Source organism: Schistocerca piceifrons, chromosome 3 (assembly GCF_021461385.2).
Source record: "Schistocerca piceifrons isolate TAMUIC-IGC-003096 chromosome 3, iqSchPice1.1, whole genome shotgun sequence".
In the NCBI taxonomy this organism is placed as follows: domain Eukaryota; kingdom Metazoa; phylum Arthropoda; class Insecta; order Orthoptera; family Acrididae; genus Schistocerca; species Schistocerca piceifrons.
The window spans coordinates 368053484-368070323 of NC_060140.1; the positions used below are offsets into that span (position 1 = coordinate 368053484).

A 16840-nucleotide genomic window follows, 5' to 3' on the forward strand; every position below is an offset into this window, starting at 1 on the left:
TGAGGGATGAGAGTATACACTGGAAGCTCGAATAGCTCTCGTCCGTATCCACGAGACGATCTTCAGCACAAATGGAATATCTTAGATGAGTATCTCGTTTGCAGACATGAATGGCTGCTTCCGTAAGGAAAACTTGAAAATGTTTGTTCGTCCACTCAGAAATAATTTTCATAGTTCGTTATGTCCTCGCACTGTAGCTTTAGAAGCAAATTCTAACGAACACTTCGAGCTTACCTTCTCGTTATGCATCGTTTTACTGACAAGCGCTTCAGTTTCTATTACTTTTCAACTTGTGTGTTCGCCGCCAACATGACGTTAAAACCTAGAATACGGACGTTTAACTGTTCGGCATTCTCGAACAACTATGACGAAAAAATTTTCGATAGTGTAACAGATCCAGTGAGGTAGTTTGATGAAAGAAGTTTGACTATGACCTTTTGTACTGTAATACACGCGTAAGAGCCGTAGTGTTAAGGGCCGCCATTAAAACTGTGAAGCATCCGTCTCGGCTCGCCGTAAGCCGGTACAATTTCCTGAGGGCTCGAGGCAGGTGGCATAACGGCAGAGCCACGGGCAGATAATTCTAATATCGAGGTTTCCTCGGCCGTAACAGGCACAGATCCGCTCTCGCGAGCAGTTTACTGGCTTTTTGCGCGCCCCGGAGTCGGAAAGAAAGGACGGGGCGTCGTGGGCCGTGTGCGCTGTGCTCTCGCTGCAGTCCGCCCCCTACCCGCCACAAATTAAAGGCAGCTCCGCGGCGCGGTAATTCCGCTCCTAATATCCCGTAATTCGGAGCCATTTTAAGAACGGCCGCGTACGAAGGAAAGAGCAAGAAGGAAAAGGTCTAGAAAAACGGGAGAAGGGGTCAGGGAAAGGCGGACGCGCGCAAAAAGAGTAGCGGCGGCAGCACCAGCAGCCGTCTCGCCCTTCTAATTAGACGTCCGCGTCGCATATTGATACGTCTTTCGCCGAGTCAACAGAGCGCCGGGCGGTGGTTAGGCGCTCCTAATGACTCGGGGATTAGCGGCGCAGGCTCAGGCCCGCCTAATCTATTAATCGGCGCTAAGCGATAATTTACAATTGGACGGCCGCACCGTGACGCGCTGACGGCAAAAACACACAGACCCGGGGCGCGGAGCTGCGCTGCCCTGCGCTCGCCGCCGTGTTGACAGCCAGCCTGCCGCCCGACCCGTGACGTCATCAACCGGCGCGGGGGAACGGCCGCCGCCTAATGGCACACGGGCTAAACCCGCGACGCCGTTTCGTGGGATAACTCTGCAGCAGTTCTTGCCAACGCGCATGATGCCCAACTACTGAAAATCCAGCGTTGGTTCGACTGACAACAATACCACAGTAAAGCAGTCGTCACCAAGAAATATATGTTACGTACTGTCGTATTTCTTATTTGGAGACTCAAGTTTAAGCTTTACTTCCTAGCGAACCAATAAACCTATCACAAAATGAGTAATATCGGTATTTTCTTCTTTTATTCTGCGTTAGGCTATATGGAGCAATTTCATTTTAAAGTTCAATATACCGGGTAATCAAAAAGTCAGTATAAATTTAAAAACGTAATCAACCACGGAATAATGTAGATAGAGTGGTAAAAATTGACACACATTCTTGGAATGACATGGGATTTTATTAGAATCAAAAACAAAAAGTTCACAAAATGTCCGACAGATGGCGCTGGACAGTAAAACGTCAGTGACTGCGCATGACAATCGTGTATAAAAGGAGCTGTAATGAGGGAGAGAATCAGATGCGCCAGCAGTCGCAGCATGTTGACGTTACCTGAAAAGGCGCTTTTAGTGAAGCTGTATTATCAGAATGGGGAATGTGCTAGTTAAGCGTTACGATCCTATCGCCATAGGAAGGGGATTTGAACGGGTAAAGGTCCGTTGACAAATGTAGCTGTGGCGAGAATGATTTCGAAGTTCGAAGCCACGGGTTGTTTAGACGATAGACCCCATAATGGCCAACCGAGCACAAGGCGTAATGCTGCTGAGACAGTTCAGGAAGAAATGGAGACTGTAGCGGGTTCGTCTATGCACGGGAAAGTCAGCGCTCGTGCAGTCGCACGTCCCACCGGCATTCCATACACTACTGTTTGGTTGGCACTGAGGCGTACCCTCCGATGCTATCCGTACAAAATCCATCGTCATGTATGTGACTTGATGAGTTTGATGTTGTGTTAGTGTTGATGATGTCGATGGGAGACACCCAAGGGCGTGAGTGAAACTCGGTGCCAGCACATAGTCCCCCTCTGTCGTATAGCACCAATCGGACCACTGAGTTCAACGCATTCATTTGATGGACAGGTCACCATCAACAGTGTCACGTGTCATCACTGAAACACTACTAACAGGGCTGGAGGAACTTCACGCCCCCCCCCTCCCCCATCCTCCAACCCCTTCCCTCCAAATACTGCCTATAAAAACGTCAACCACTCCTCTGCACTCCCCTGGGTCGAGCGTCACCTTATTTTACTAGGCATTGCTCTGACCACTTTTTTGTTTTTTACTTATTTTCCTAATTTTTTATTTTCTATTTTTTATTATTCATTGCTTATTTTTTAATTGAAAAAATGAGAGGGAGGTTTTTATTGCCTGGTGGCAAAAATTATTACTGCATTTCTTCTACCTCTTACATATCGACACGGAACAGCAAATTAAAAACAAATACATCGCCCAGGAATCGAACGCGGGCTGCCTACAAAGTTTTTCTTTGAGTATAACACGTCAGCGACAGTCTGGAGGAGGCAAGGCGGGCAGGGGTCGAATTCCAAGGCCTGGCTACGATGCGTTCCTCCTCCTAACACCGAAGCGCACCATCACATTTTTTTCTGTTTTTTTAATATAATAATCATACGCCAGAAATTATGACGATAATGTGAACGAAAAAGGGCCGTCTTATCCGCTTGGATCACCTTATCGAAGCGAGCGGCCAGTAAGAGGTGGTCTTCATTGCAGTGGGCATCGCCAGTCGTCAAAAGTCGGAGCCAATGACTGTTTCTGTTGTCGTAGGGGAATCGTGGAAACATCACGTCTGCAAGTCAACTTCTTCTCACACCCGCCACACCCCAGCTGGGCGGTCGATCCATGAATGACGATCCCAAATAATTAGCAAAAAGATTCCGGTTTTGAGTTCTTTTCCATTAAGACCACTAACTCGTCGATCTGGTACTGCCACAAATCGAGGACTTCCTTTTCGCCGTCGCGGTACGTATGGTGTATTGCTTCTCCTTGTATCCAATTGACAGCATTCATCCGGGCCATCGGGATATAGACGGCATCGGGATGAAATAGGTCCAGGGATACAATCGAAACAAAAGGGTGGCATAGAGGAACGCCAGTATATGGCGGATCAGTCTCCAGCACTGGCGTGCGGGGCCGCAGTTCAGTCTGTGTTCGTCTGTATCTACCGTCGAGCAACGTGGACACGTGGGATCGTGGGTTAGGTAATAATAATGGCGTGTGACGATGGTCTCCCGTCGGGTAGACCGCTCGCCTGGTGCAAGTCTTTGGATTTGACGCCACTTCGGCGACTTGAGGATGAAATGATGATGATTAGGACAACACAACACCCAGTCCCTGAGCGGAGAAAATCTCCGACCCAGCCGGGAATCGAACCCGGACCCTTAGGATTGACAGTCTGTCGCGCCGACCACTTTTCTTTTTAATCTCATTTTGTTCGTTTTGTTCGTTGTTTGTGCTCGGGGCGGACGTCGCAAGGCACCCGTTTCAGTTCGTCGGTGATCCATTAACTCAGTTTTTTTATTACAGAGGACAGCTAACCCTCTGACCGAACACGCTGAGTTACCGTGCCGGCACACTCAGCTAACGGGGGCGGACGACAGTTAGGTGAATGGTATGGAGCCTTCGTCGGGCCGAAAGTTTGTCGTTAGTGACCACATACCACGCTGACCGCACTAAAGTGGACAGGAAGGGCGCGTAGGTGGCTCGCCAAACCCACGTCCAGTCGTACAATGCCGTTAGCCGGATTCCAGCGCCGGAGAGCATTATGATAAATCTTTGCTGTCAGACTCTGTGTCTCCGGTATAACTCCCAACATCTATCAGTGTTCCACAAAAAACGTCCTATTATGTGATAGCGAGGGCGATAAATGTCCAACAGGTACCGGTGGGCACAGCGTGTGTCCGGCCACGTCTGCTATCCGGATGCCAAGAAGATTGTCTGTTGGTGAAAGCCAGAGTCGCCGCAATGAGCGAAGGTACAGCGCCAGCGCTCTGTGCCTGACGTGAGTAAGTCCAACATCTCCTTTGTGAAAGGGTAAAGTAGGAGTAACAAAACGGATCTTAAAAACTGCACCAGCGATCACCACGTGTCCGAACGCCGCCTGTAACCTGGAAGCCATCGTGTTTGTCATCGGTAATACGTGGGCGTAATGGTTAAGTTTAGAAGCCATGTACACATTGACGTACTGAGCTCGTTGCAAAATGTCCAACGATCTAAATTTGTCGAGGCGAGCCTCTGTGCGGAGTCGTCGCAAGTCCTTACTATACGAAAAGGCCGCCGCACGTTGTATTTGTCGATGGAGCGACGTCCCTAAACGAAGTCAGCTACACAGACGAGTCGTGACGTGACTAAAAGTTAAGTTCTCGTAATCCGGAAGTAATGATCCGTTGCGAGTCTGCCAGCTGTCCATAGTTGATGATCCGTGGCGCGGTTTGGGATGACAACTAAAAACAGTAGGACTGCACGTGTTGAAACTCAAAGGCGATGTTTTCCAGGTTTTTCTTTTAATATTTGCACGTTACTGCAACTTTCTTGTGTATCTTTGCCGTCAAGGATGCAATTACTCGGACAAGTCAACATCAGGTACCTAAGGTGTAAATTATAGTTTCGTAGCTCAACGACAACCGCTTATTACTGAAAACTGTTGGGTAAGACTAGACGTACTATATAAAGATACTGACTGCATACAGATGACTTTTCCATTCTCACACTTCATCACTCTTTCTGGAAAGCTCCACTGTACCGCCTGCTCTTGCTCTCATCCGTTTCCATTCGGCTGACGTATTGTAAATGGAGTTGGGCACGGTTTCTTCGCCTCGCGCGACTCTGCCAACATTGCTGATATGCGAAGAAGTGTTATTTGAGATAATCCTCAAGCGATATTATAGTTTTAACAAACAAGAGAGGGTCGTAAGAAAACTCGGCGCCAAAACGTTTAAAAATAATCCAGGGAAAAGTGTTCTTATGTAAAGCAAAATGCTTTCTGAAATAATTACTAGATACGAAATAAAAGATTAATTCAATACAAAGGTCCAAATCAAATGTGCCCCGCTTCCTTCCACTATAGTTTGGAAAGGGACAGTCATCGTACTGCCGTAACTTCCGTTGTTATGTTGATTTCGTACCCGAGAAAGTATTTTTACTTTTGTTCTAGAAAGGTACAATAACTTTAAGTAACTGTACAGATTTTTAATTGGCTTGCTTGGGTTTTTGGAGACATTACTGTGTATGGAAATCAGACAATCATATTATCGAATGCAGCTCGAAAGATTGCCTTCGTATTGTCGTAGACTGTTACTCTGGTTGATAAAACAGTGATTGCGTTTTTGGTAGTCTGCAAACAGAGCAGTTGATTTCACTGATTCAAATATTACTCTCGCTGTTTGTAAGAACAGTCGTAAACTTTTTATGAATTCTGTAACCTGTACGTTTACTTGTGACGGCGCTCGAAAACAGAAACACGACGATTGAAGGTTGCTTACAGACATTTGTTGCTCAGATGTGTCGGAAAGTTGAAGGAAAGCCAGAATCATCGCGGATCCCATACTGTCGTCGTGTATAAATTTCTATTATTAACGCATTGATATTGCCTTCTTCTGACCTGCGGTGTAGTGAATAGCATCTTTCTTGAAAAGTGTAAGGTAAAATCAACAAATCATACATATTGAGTTACAAGGAACGTGTTAAAAGTCATGGGAAATTATGCAAACACTGAAAATAAGTAGTATGAACGCAGAACTGTTGGGAGGTTTCTGAGGAACTGTAATACGTCAGTTAAGAGAACCACGAAGAAGATGTTACATTCTCTGTTTTAAACTACCACTCCAGTTTCTGAATCATTATCAAGTATCCCCGACATTAAATCTCAAAGAAACTTAGAGACGTGCAGCAAGTACGCTAACAAGTCAGTTTAGGCCATTCTTAAATGGTAATCGCTGGAAGAAAGAAATTCTTTAGGAAAATTGCAGAACCTATAGCAGCCGTAGGATGTGGTTCCTGCCTCTGTAGCATATCTCGCGTAGGACTCGATAAATATGTCATGGAAGATTATAACGCGTAAGGACGCAAACAGCCTTGCTTTTCCTTGCTCACCGCGTGCATGGAATGGAATGGAATGGAATTGATCGGAGAGTGACTAGTATTGATCCCAAGTACTCCCCTCAACGGTACGTACATTGTAGATTCTGAAGTATACTAGTACATGTACATTGAGACTCTAGAAAGTAAGTTAGTCTTGTCGTCCGTCGTTAAGACCATTGCGTAACAACATTGGGACATTGTCAGAAGAGAGTATATATTTCAGGTTGCCTGCAGACATAGGTCTGCCACGGAAACGGTAACAGGTGCGTCGCAGTTTGAAAGTGAAAGAGCGCGGAAACTGGCAACGTACTCCAACGTATGATTCTTGTGGGCAAAATGTTTAAATGCATACTGAGTTGCTGTGAAATTCTGGCGGTATATGGGCCCCATGCAACGTCGATTCCAGTTGTAGTGCAATGGTAGCACCAATTGGACCAAGGCCTCACAGACGTCGTTGATACTCACCGGGAAAGAAAAATGATTGACATCGACCACAGGCGACAATGTTTAGGCAACCTTCTCAAAAGACGTCCGGGTGGGATGGAAAGGTGCAACGTTACCAGCCGGCCGCCGTGTCGTCTCAGCCCTTAGGCGTTACCGGATGCGGATACATAGGGATATACGATCAGCCACTGCTCTCGCGCCGTTGTCAGTTTCGTGACCGCTGCCGCTACTTGTCAATCAAGTAACTCCTCAGTTGGTCTCACAAGCTCCAAGTACACCCCGCTTGCCAACAGCATTCCGCAGACCCGGAAGGTGACATATCCAAGTGCTAGCCAAACCCGACAGTGCTTAACTTCAGTGATCCGACGGGAATCGGTGTTACCACTGCAGCAAGGCCGTTGAATAATAATTATGAACACCTAAGAATTACATTTTGCATATCCGTTATTGATTTACCCTCATTATTTCCGAACTTTTCGGCAACTTAAATAACATATGTGAAGAAAGAGATTTTCCCACAATGAGCATGTTCATACAGCAGTTCGCGAAAGGCTTTGTGACCAATGAGCAGGTTTTTATCGTCGACGAATGGAATGATCGGCAAAATGTTCCGACCACTGTTTGGTCAGTATGTTGAAAATTAGTGTCATGTACTTGTGGCACTTTGAGGTATATTGCAGCATCCAATACAAGTTAGTTGGCCTGCCATAGCAGTGTGTAAATTACTGTTTAAAGTCGCCTAGTAGATGTAGATATGTGCGATGTGTCAGATGTGTAGCGCGATGTTTGTGTTAATACTAACGAGTATAGAAATCTGGAGTAAGAAGAAAGTGACATCAGTGCTAGTTCCCTATCGAATAGCACCAGTGGGCAGGCCAGCTGAACTTAAGAAGGGTCACGCTGAACACCCTCACTCCACAAAACGCGGTAGAGGGGCACTGAATGAAGGTAGTGATGCAGGCACGTGGTGTATCGATCAGGAACCACGTCAACAGCTCAGTTACTTTTCTGGTCAAATTACCATGATATTTTTCTGCTTTCAGGATAAATATCATCACTGGGATGCATAATATCCCCCAACTGAAATCCCGTCAACTAGTATGGAGAACCACTAGGAGCCAGTGACCTATGGCTGCTACATTTCCTTCTATTACAAATTTGTCGTATCAACCGACCCCTTCTTTTGTTCAACTTGTGCCATAATTTCTTTTCTACCAGGGCCATATAGTACCTCCGCATTAATCATTAGATTTACCATTTTAATTTTCAAAATTCTTTTGTAGCAACGCATTTCGAAAGCTTTTGTCTTCTTCTTGTGCGAAATGCTCATAACACTCAAATTTATATTCGAGGATAACAAATTCTTCAGGAACGCTTTTCTTGCTATTGACAGTCTGTGTTTTATATCGTCTCTGCTTTGGCGATCTTCATTTATTTTGCTGCCCAGACAGAAGACTCAGCAATTACTTTTGGTGTCCTTTCTTAATCTAACCCTATCATCATCCTTAATTTAACTCGACAACTCTCATTTACCATTTTTTTTACGTTTCTTGATATTCATTTTATAACATTTCAAGGTACTATCCATTCCTTTCAGCTTTGCTTGGAACTCCTTTGCCGTCTCAGACAGAACTGCAATGTCATCGGCAAACCGAAAAGTTTTTAAATCCTCTCCCTAAATTCTACCTACCTTTCCAAAAGTCTTCTTGATTTTCTTCTCTGCTTCTCCAATGACCAAATTGAATACTACCAGGGAAAGGCAACTCCTCTTGATTACTTAACACTGCATGATTATTACCAAGAATATTGCGATATATTGCATTTATGGTGCGTGTCGTCATCTTCCGTAGTAATGTAGTACTAGTAATTCTCCAGAATATGTCTTATGTGGTTATAGTGTGAGGTTGAACCACCGAGCCACAGATACAGTCCAGTCTTCTCCATCCTGTACACCAAAGTGTGACAAGGATGTCCTCCATAGTGGGAGGTGCTGGCCGCAATTCTAACGAAACTATTACGAGGCGAGCGGACTTCCCGCGAGTGCGGGCTGGTCGCTAGCAGATGGGAGCCTCTGGCAGCACACCTGCGGCCTTCCCCGAAGCCGGCGGCCCGCTTATTAATAGCTTCTGCTCGCTGCGTAATGGATACCTGCCGCCCATGCAGTCGGCGAACACTTGAGGCTGCCCGCACGCCGCACGGTAGCCCGGGTGAAAGTGAGTGGCCGCCGACTCCCAGGCACGCACTCCGCCACCCAGGCAGCGCGTACGCGCAGTTAGCTCGGGAATTCCAGGCTTAAAATTCTTTTGCCGATTCCAAACTTTCTGTAGAAAGAGCAATAGTAATTTAAATACTGCAGTATCAGCCAGGTGCATGCAAAGATAACGAAGAACTCAGGAGACAATAGCAGCAGTTTCTGGCTATTATAATTTCTCAGCAAATCAAAGTACATCTACTGTCATCTTTCATGTTCAACGGGAACTTATTCGTAAATACAGGCGTCAATCGTGCACCTGTAATTCGATGTAGTGTTTGTCCATCGCTAACATCGCCACCGCCTAATATCAAACTTTGGCTGGGTGCGACGAGGCAAACCCGTAGCGTTAGGTTGCTTTCGGTTAACAGCCTTATTTTTCTAGTATATAATAATAATTATGGATAAACTGTGTACTACCGCGCTGCTGCTACGGTTGCAGGTTCGAATCCTGCCTCCGGCATGAGTGTGTGTGATGTCCTTAGGTTAGTTAGGTTTAAGTAGTTCTAAGTCTAGGGGACTGATGACCTCAGATATTAAGTCCCATAGTGCTTAGAGCCATTTGAACCATTTAAACCAAACTGTGTACCTCGTGGCCTCAGCCCATCCCCGAAGGAAACTTTTAGATGCCAAAACTTCACTTGCAAAGAGTGAACCACCTCAATATGACTCCGTCTGAGTCGTACCGAATGTGACAAAATTCATCGATCTCAAATGTTGCACCGGTATCATGCTGCTACATTGGTTCTACAAGCTTTCTTCTCTTAACATCACAGTGCTGTCTGTTGGTGACATACACATATTGATAGCTCTTACTGGATACTGTGTCTCTTCCATTTGATGCGTTTATTATTTCAAAAGACTAAGATTTAGTCGTACATGAAACAGAAGCAGCCTATTTTAGTATATGAGGATATTATCGTAACATTCCACGAATGTAAAATTAGAGAGATTAGAGCGCGCACGGAGGCTTTCAGACAGTCGTTCTTCCCGCGAACCATACGCGACTGGAACAGGAAAGGGAGGTAATGACAGTGGCACGTAAAGTGCCCTCCGCCACACACCGTTGGGTGGCTTGCGGAGTATCAATGTAGATGTAGATGTAGAAAAGGAAAGCGGAAGAGTTGGAGATATCAGAATCGAATCTTTTTTTTCTGTTGGAGGTAAAAGACAAAATTATTTCTAAAAAATGAGCCCGTTCCACCACAGAACGATGTTTGAAGGACAAATAGATAAGATAGAATTAGTTTGGTAATTCATACAATAAATTAATAAAATTATTAGTAAGACGAAATAAAACCAAATTAATAATAAGAACATTAACCAGAAAATCGTAACACTGTTTTCCAAAACTGAAAATTGAACAGCGGTACATATTGCGTTTGCAGAAATGTGACCAAAAATAAATTAGTATTACAGCCACTTTATTTCTTGTCTTTTACGAAGTGATATTCTTTCCCGAGATTGAAATCATTAATGATTTGGGTTTAGTTACCGTTTGCAGTCTATGTACTAGCTAAGCAATCAAACTCATGCTGTTCTTCTTAAATATAAAATAATGAAAACAAATAAATTCTGTGTGCGGGTTGAAGTACGAAGTTCAAGGAGAACGTTGATTACAAAAGTTTGTATTGCACTATTAAGATACTTGTTGTTGTTGTCGTCTTCAGTCCAGAAACTGGTTTGACGCAACTCTCCATGCTACTCTATCCTGTGCAAGCTTCTTCATCTCATAGTTCCTACTGTAACCTACATCCTTCTGAATCTGTTTAGTGTATTCATCTCCTGGTCTCCCTCTATGATTTTTACCCTCCACGCTTCCAAAACTAAATTGGTGATCCCTTCATGCCTCAGAATATGTCCTACCAACCAATCCCTTCTTCTAGTCAAGTTGTGCCACAAATTTCTCTTCTCCCCAATTCTATTCAATACCTCCTCATTAGTTATGTGATCTACCCATCTAGTCTTCAGCATTCTTCTGCAGCACCACATTTCGAAAGCTTCTGTTCTCTTCTTGTCTAAACTATTTATCGTCCACGTTTCACTTCTATACATGGCTACACTCCATACAAATACTTTCAGAAACGACTTCCTGACATTGAAATCTATACACGATGTTAACAAATTTCTCTTCTTCAGAAACGCTTTCCTTACCATTGCCAGTCTACATTTTATATCCTCTCTACTTCGACCATCATCAGTTATTTTGCCCCCCCCCCCCCAATAACAAAACTCATTTACTACTTTAAGCATCTCATTTCCTAATCTAATTCCCTCAGCATCACCCGAGTTAATTCGACGACATTCCATTATCCTCGTTTTGCTTTTGTTGATGAAGTTCATCTTATATCCTCCATTCCGTTCAACTGCTCTTCCAGGTCCTTTGCTGTCTCTGACAGAATTATAATGTCATCGGTGAACCTCAAAGTTTTTATTTCTTCTCCATGAATTTTAATTCCTACTCCGAATTTTTCTTTTGTTTCCTTTACTGCTTGTTCAACATACCGATTGAATAACATCGGGGATAGGCTACAACCCTGTCTCACTCCCTTCCCAACCCCTGCTTTCCTTTCATGCCCCTCGACTCTTATAACTGCCATCTGGTTTCTGGTTCAAATGGCTCTGAGCACTATGAGACTTAACATCTGAGGTCATCAGTTCCCTAGATTTGTAACTACTTAAACCTAACTAACCTAAGGACATCACAAACATCCATGCCCGAGGCAGGATTCGAACCTGCGACCATCGCAGCAGCGCGGTCCCGGACTGAAGCTCCTACAACCCCTCGACCACAGCGGCCGGCTCTGGTTTCTGTATAAATTGCAAATAGTCTTTCGCTCCCTGTATTTTACCCCTGCCACCTTCAGAATTTGAAAGAGAGTATTCCAGTTAACACTGTCAAAAGCTTTCTCTAAGTCTACAAACGCTGGAAACGTAGGTTTGCCTTTCCTTAATCAATCTTCTAAGATAAGTCGTAGGGTCAGTATCGCCTCGCGTGTTTCAACATTTCTACGGAATCCAAACTGGTCTTCCACGACTACCAGTTTTTCCATTCGTCTGTAAAGAATTCGCGTTAGTATTTTGCAGCTGTGACTTATTAAACTGATAGTTCGGTAATTTCCATATGTCAACACCTGCTTTCTTTGGGATTGGAAGTATTATATTCTTCTTGATGTCTGAGGGTATTTTGCCTGTCTTATACATCTTACTCACCAGATGGTAGAGTTCTGTCAGGGCTGGCTCTCCCAAGGCAATCAGTAGTTCTGATGGAATGTTGTCTACTCCCGGGGTCTGTTTTGTTTCGACTTAGGTCTTTCAGTGCTCTGTCAAACTCTTCACGCAGTATCATATCTCCCATTTCATCTCCATCATTGTAATCCTGTTAGGACTGTGAATGCATTCACGTTTGATGGACACCGCAGGACTCGCATTTCATGCTTTGTTTCAACTGGCTTGGTATTAGATTCTTAAATTAAGCTTGTGACTGCACAATGTGAGAAGGTGAAAGGAGTTTCAATCAGACGTCAGCGCCTGTTTGCCATGACATTAATTCGCAATTACTTATTGAGGCATTTCCCAATTAACATAGCACGTCGGTACGCAGGATACACGCTCAGTATTACTGGAGACCTTTTAGTGCAAAATATTTTTTTGAGGGACCCGTACCTCAATCGGGAAAAACGAAACGCTTTATAGGATCACTTTGTTGCCTGTCCGTCTGTCCGACTATTCAAAACCCTTTTCCTCAGGAACGGAAAGGGGAATCAAGTTGAAATTTGTATCTCACGTTAAGGTCTACGGTACCTTAGCGATGTAAGAAAGTGAAGCTTCTAACACAGTGCAATCAAAAGATACGGCCAATTATATCACATATTTTGACACTAGCAAACTCACTCATCGATACCTACAAAGTACTTCCCGTTGACCTAGAATCATCAAATTTTGCGAGAAGCACAGTTTCACATTACAACCAAACGAAAAAATCAGAAAGTTGCTAATTTTTAATTATATCACAAGAAAAAATTTTTGTATCAGACTGCCTGTCCGTCAGTTTATTAAAATCGCTTTTTCTCAGGAACGAGTAAACATACCAAGTTGAAATTTAGGTCAAATACTAAGGCCTACGGCACCTTAGCGATTTAATGAACTTTAACTTATAAGTTAATACAATCAAAAGATACGGCTATTTATGTCACATATTTTGATACTCGCAAACTGAGCCGTCACAACCCACAGGGTACTTTTCGTTGACCTAGGATCATCAAATTTGGCAAGAACCATGGTTTCACAAAAAACTAAGCGAAATAAATCGATAATTGATCGTTCGTTGCCACATCACATGAAAAATTTTTTTGTCATTTTTCATCAGACTGACTGTACGTCCGTGGGTCTGTTAAGGTCCCCTTTTCTCTGGAACGGGGAGATGTATCAAGCTTAAATTTATGTCTATGGTTCCTCGGCAAGAACCATGGTTTCACAAAAAACTAAAAGAAATAAATCGATAATTGATCGTTCGTTGCCACATCACATGAAAAATTTTTTGTCATTTTTCATCTGACTGACTGTACGTCCGTGGGTCTGTTAAGGTCCCCTTTTCTCTGGAACGGGGAGATGTACCAAGCTTAAATTTATGTCTATGGTTCCTCGGCAGTATAATAAAAAGTTAGCTTCTTAGTCAATGCTATCGAAAGATACGGCCATTTATGTCATATATTTTGATACTCGCAAGCTCTCTCATCAAAACCTATAGGGGACCTACCGTTGACCTACAATTATGAAATTTACTAAGAAGCGAGGTTTCACAGTACAAAAAAGGAAAAAGATCTGAAAATTGGTAACTTGTGATTATGTCACCAAAAAAATATTTCTTTCGTCATTCGTAATCCGACTTCAAACTTGAAATTACAACATTCTCCAAAGGATTGGAATCGGAATGGATCAAATGTCTATATACGTAACCAAGTTTGTACAGAACCCTCAGAGCAAGAGCCCTATACGCACCTGACCAATTTTTTCTGTTCGATAAACTCATCTCTCTGGCTCTCATTCTTGAATTCACAGACTTCAAGGTTGACTAAACTTAAAGTAGAGCCGTGCATGAGAAAATAAAAAAAAAACAGTTACAGAAACATCTGTGTGTCAAAAAACTAATAACTCAATAGGTACTGCAAATACCCGAAACTGAGAGGAGAGAGAGAGAGAGAGAGAGAGAGAGAGAGAGAGAGAGAGAGAGAGAGAGAGAGATATGTAAGTGCTATCCTCTATCACATTCCATCCTGTTACACCTCCCCCTGTACTACAAATGGAAAAATTGTTGGCCTACAACCCAACAATAATGCAGACATATCGTATCCACATTCTATGTGTATTTACATCTCCGGTTGCGGTCGTCTCTGACGTATTGAACACTTCTATTGGACTCCGTCACACAACGTATACTGTAATGCCGTCGCCTCATTTTTCTGCATGTGGCCGGCCATCTAGATGACTGCTCAGATCGAAGTCCATCTACATTTTCAGATGCTGAAACTTCTTATGTTCCACAAGGCGCCGCCCTGGCCGACCAACCAGTAGCACAACGTCCCCCCGCAGAGTTCTTTTCCCGTTGTTGAGGTCTGTTGCTGCGAGGCTTGTGAAACGTTTTCTCCAACTTATTGTATGTGCCACATCAAGTTGCGAGAAACAGCTCCTTCCCGTGATTCCGCCGTGCTCTACGTCTTTTTCCTTACATGTAGACCAGTTTGTACAATCGTTACGAAAAAAATCCTGTCTACAGACGCCTAGGAGTTATTGCATTGCCTCATCAATTCTTTTAAAGAATCGCAACGTGCATTGTTTTGACATCGGTTTAAGTTTTCCAGATCGCTGCCCACACCATACATTTGAAACGTTCTATAGACACTTGGGACCGATACTAGGTGGAAGTTCTGCGCGAAACAGTCTGGAAAGCTACGAGTTTCCAGAGAGTAGCTTCCATCCATAAACTGTGCCCTTGAAAGGGTAATAGAATACTCATCTGCAATTGCCGTAACCTCCTCAATCAACTCAAAACGTTCTTTATCCACAAATTTATTTAGAGAAGAGTATAAACGATAGTCACAGAGACCCAAATGTGATAAACAGGCTGCATGTTGCAACAATTGGTACTTCACAGTCCTCCACTTCTCCACTCCCAAAGCATGTTTCTGTGCACATGTGGTATCCTAATGAAGGCTGACTGGTTTTCTTCTCACGTACTTCCGTTCACTTAACGTAACATTTACCTGTTGTTTTTAAGCTCCTACAAGGTAATTAATAAGTACAATATCTTTCTGCATACCATAAAATATTGGCTCTGATACGAAAACTACTTGGTTCTCTTGAAACAAGGCACACTTTCGTCCCATTAATGTGACTACAGTTTAGTTTCTTGCGCGGAGGATCCATACCTGACCCACAGTAAGAAACATAACTCCGCGATGAAGCCCAGAGGAGCGTGCGGTTCCAACCTGTCGCCGCGTCATCCTTGAACATGCGGCGTCGTTCGAATGTGGTGTGTGGGGTCAGCGTACCGATCTTACGGACGGTGTCGGCTTTTTAAACCCTGGAGACGCTGCTTTTCTTTCAAGTAAGCTTTTCATTCAAGCTGAGTGTACCGCGTTCGAGATCTCCCACAAAGGAAAAATTCCGGCAGTACTGGGAATTGAAGACAGGGCCTCCGTACGGCAGCCAGTCACGCTTTCCATTCAGCTACGAAGGTGGACCACAGCAACGAAGCGAAAACTTAAATCATTTCCTCCATGGTGAAATCGCTCGGTGCGTCAGCTGCTAAGCTTCCACCGCGGAAAATAAATACTATCTATTTCCTTTTCATTTCTGTACCCTAACAGCTGAATTTATAGTTTCACGTTTAATTCGGAATAGATTTCCATGCACCAAATCAGTTAATGCAGTATATCAGTAAATGCGAGGCAACTCATCCATTGATAGGTATGAAAACATCTCAATTAAGTGTCGGCATATGGAGAAAGAGATTCCCTAGCAAGTTACAAGGTCCGGACAAAACGAATTAGAATAATCTTTATAATAAATAAAAGTTTTCTGCATAAGTCACCTTTTTATTACAGCACTACGCGTCTCTGTAGTTTACACGGAGCTTTTTATGTGGAAAATTACGTAGTACCAACCTTGGTATTAGCGAGAGGCACAAACGCGTTTTTATAGCGGAAGGCCAAATGAAAAACAGATTGTGTTGCATCTTTTGCTGATGATAAAAATATTTTCTATCCAAAACCATTACTATTGCTGTGAAAATATGTTTATGCTCATATCTAACATCAAGCATGTAACTGCGTGATTCTCCATCTGAAGGTCAAGATGTGACTCGCTGAAACACATAGTGGTACAACAAATAAATGATTATCATTATCGTGTGCATAAGTTACAACAACAAAATTGTTTTACACATTTAACCAAAAAACATATATGTGCAACTGTTTACACTATATAAACATTGAATGGCCCACATTTCACAGTGTCGGAAGGCAGCCGAGCAGTGCGTTTCTCGGATGCTTGATTTAGACTCTTGATACTATCAGGGAAACTTCCGTTAGGGTACTCTTTTACAATGTGTCTCATTGTCTAAATATCACCACAGACACACATACTGTCAGTGCAAAAGCCTCGCTAATGCGTTTTCTATTTCCACAAACCGGATATGTACGGGCTGAATAACAATGGAGTAAGAAAAGAGCCTTGAGGTAACCCAAGCAAATAAATGACTGATGTAGAAAAACTATTTTTTTAAATCATAAGTCGAAGGACTCAT

At 43.5% G+C, this 16840-nt stretch overlaps 1 protein-coding gene across 1 annotated transcript in view; it reads left to right on the forward strand.

The window, feature by feature from the left end:
• The window catches only part of LOC124788663 (protein gooseberry-neuro-like), a 123577-nt gene that overhangs the window by 90012 nt on the left and 16725 nt on the right, over nucleotides 1-16840 (forward strand). The gene's annotated exons all lie outside the window — the stretch shown is intronic.